The sequence below is a fragment of the Periplaneta americana genome, unplaced genomic scaffold (genome assembly GCF_040183065.1).
Source record: "Periplaneta americana isolate PAMFEO1 unplaced genomic scaffold, P.americana_PAMFEO1_priV1 scaffold_24, whole genome shotgun sequence".
Taxonomy (NCBI): Eukaryota; Metazoa; Arthropoda; class Insecta; order Blattodea; family Blattidae; genus Periplaneta; species Periplaneta americana.
In genome coordinates, this window is record NW_027185505.1 from 79,236 (window position 1) to 82,549 (window position 3,314).

Sequence of the window (3,314 nt, forward strand, 5' to 3'; positions counted from 1 at the left end):
ATCGGCGACAACGGAGTTTCGCGGCATGCAATTGGTCGAGCATACCAATGCATTAATTAGCCTACGACTTAACTGACGAAAGTTAGCGCGAAATTCATTCAAATAATTGATAAATAATGGATTTGACCCACGTAGTTATATGCAGTTGATAGAGCAGCTAACATGTCCATCCATTAAAATCAACTTCGCTCTCTGCTGGTCCATCAGTATATTTTATTGTTTCATCCATAACCTCGCCAACATTAGGGAACCCAGCAGGAGGAGCATAAAAATCCTTTGCCCGAGTAAGCACATTCGGTGATCAATAACCCGCCTCGAGTTTTTTCAATCTTGTAACAACATCAACTACCATGTGTGAACTTTTGCACACTGTAATCTTATAAATTCCGTTCTTATCTGCTAACGCAGGGAACTGAGAGCTACTATGCAACCAATGCAGTTCTCGCTTTGTGGTTAGGGCACCACTTTTCCCTTTCAGATGTTGCATGTGATGTCCCATATCTTGTAGGAGAGATTACAGCGAAATGGGATTCGGAACGACTTCAGAATACTGCGTAAGTAATGCCGACATTGCATTATTAAGTGATTGGTTTTCGGTGCAAAGTTTTTCTTCTTTAAGTGCGAGTATTTATTAAATACGTTCCTCGTATATAAGAACTAACGCGGTATTCTGAAGTATAGCGCGGGATTCATTCGAAACCTTTCATTAATATTCGTACAATGATACGAACGTGGCCGGAAAATTCTACGTTAGGCCTAAATGCAAAATCTTCGTCTGAGTCGCTAGAACTACTCAATAACATCACAACTGCTTCAGTGTAATTCTTAATGGTACCCTGTTACTATAAAATTGATTTTATACATATGTGTTTATTTTTTTCATTCACAATTAGAAGCTATTTCAACAGGGCTACTGTAGAAAATGTGCTAACTTCACTAGTAAAGTTTAGTTTACACGTTTGTAAAATTACTCCTTCGTTGTGAAACAAACATATCACTTGTAAAGAGCGCAAAATTTCATTCGTAAAGATTTGATTTCCTTTGTACAGTCCACCTTTACAAACAAAGATTGTGAAACAGAAGTTTACAAACAGAGTTCACAATTTCCAAAGATTGTAAACTTTGTGAAACACCCCACTGGTGAATCAGCACGCCGAGCTCGATCGAAATACAACCAGTTACTATTATTTCCCTATCGTTTTTTGACATTTGATTCCGCGTCCTACCTCTTTCATTCGTTACTAACCAACAACGCCAATAGCAGAAGGTAACGCAAAAACAGTCACCGGTTCCCCGATGCATGGCTTTCTCTCTCAATGTCAACTGAGAGTTAAAAATATTCATTATAATATGCACTTTCCACTCACTCCTCAGAATGTCTTCTTTATTTTTATTTATTTATTTTTTAAGATATGTGAGCTACGTACTGTATGTCTGATGTTTTGCCATCGTACATTCAAATATTTATATTCACTGTACAGTACAGCGAACTGTTTATACTTACTGTACATGCTATAACTACTTCTCCCAACTCCGCTATTGCTATATTTCCTAAACTAAACGCTGATATTGAAATAACGCCTGGTCTGATAATGCAGTCTGTTTAAATTTCTACCGACCAAGTTCTGCCCTTCATCATGGGAAAACAACGAGCTTCTTTAAAGGATACAACTACTAGGACAGAGATATTTTCATTATGGAATTTGTACTACCCACTGAAATGTAGTAACTAATGGGATTTTAATTAGCCATATATGTACAGTATATTACATTCTTTACCTAAAATGTCTCTAACTTCTAGGGAGAGCGCGAGGTACGTTCACAATCCCCTGAATACATATTCCCTTCTTCGAGAAAACGCAGAGAAGTGAACCGTCTCATATGAATATGCTACCAGTCATAAGTTTCAATACGGAGCTGCAAGTACTTAAGAATTATCAATTACTCTACAATTATGCAGCGGCGTCATCATCCAAGCTATAGCTGGAATAGGGAAGGGAACATAATATCCCATAAGTCTTATTAGAACACGCTGGAAATAGTGACGTAAAAAAAAAAATCGCCAACGGCACGTGGTGTTCCCAAGCGGTCACCCATCCAAGTACTGACCACGCCCAATGTTGCTTGACTTCGGTGATCGGACGAGAACCGGTATTTTCAACATGGTATGGCCGTTGCCGATGAAACTGCGTAATCTGTAGGCACTTGAGGACGATGGGATTGGGGTGCACTCGATAAAACCTGCACTCGCTCACACACACACGTAAACTGCCTGCTTAGACTCTGTACCTAAATTACCAAGCTCGTTGGATGTCATTGGGATAGATGATAAATCTATCTATCAACGGCAGTTTGGTTACGTTTCAACGTCACACACTGCTGGATTGACACGGGATTAATAAAACAGCTAGTCGGCATTCTAAGTTAAGCCACAGGTGGATTGTTGTTCAACAGCGGAGCCTCCTTTCAACCACATGGTTGTGGAACTGTAGTCGGATTTTCGACATCATTTTCATGCCATACTACGGAACTTCACACAAACTTCAATTCACTTCTTGCACCGGCGGCTACTACGAATGGACTGAAGCTCGCTACTGACTAGGGGGGGGGGGACATTTGTCTCTTGATGGATTACGTGACAGATATATAAAGTATCAGTCGTATGTTATGAACCCGAGTTTCAATAAAGATAGATTACCCGTATGTCCACAGATTCTCAGTAGTGGCCTGCGGAAGGATTATGCCCGCGGTCGACAAGTTACCTTCTAAGTTGTTTTCCCTCAACAATTAATGCTGCCAAGTGAGTAGGAATGACACCGCGCTCTCATATAAGTCGTACGAAACTATTAAGGAAACGAATTTGCCTCGTGGATCCAAGTCTCCCATGGACTGCCTATAATGTATTATCTATCCTAGAAGTGTTATCGGGGTGATTATTTAAATTTTCACTCGGTGGGAACCGCTGTTGTTCTTCATTCATCTACTCTGTTATGAATAACTTGTGGCCCTTAAAAGGGCCGGTTGCTGATTCCCTAGCAAGCACTCCCGCTTACTTGGAACTAGTGTATTTTGTGACGGCCTTGGTCCCTTCACTGACGGCGTGCTTGGCCAGCTCACCGGGTAGCAGGAGACGGACGGCTGTCTGGATCTCCCGACTGGTGATGGTCGACCGCTTGTTGTAATGCGCGAGCCGCGAAGCTTCCGCGGCGATGCGCTCGAAGATGTCGTTAACGAAGCTGTTCATGATGCTCATAGCCTTTGAACTGATTCCCGTGTCTGGGTGAACTTGTTTCAGAACCTTGTAGATGTAAATG

At 41.4% G+C, this 3,314-nt stretch overlaps 1 non-coding gene across 1 annotated transcript; it reads right to left on the bottom strand.

Moving 5' to 3' along the window:
* Positions 1–2,060: 2,060 nt before the first annotated feature.
* On the bottom strand, positions 2,061–2,179 carry LOC138693942 (5S ribosomal RNA). The gene has a single exon (XR_011330625.1). It is a non-coding gene; the product is annotated as a 5S ribosomal RNA (ribosomal RNA).
* Between the last annotated feature and the right edge of the window lie 1,135 nt (positions 2,180–3,314).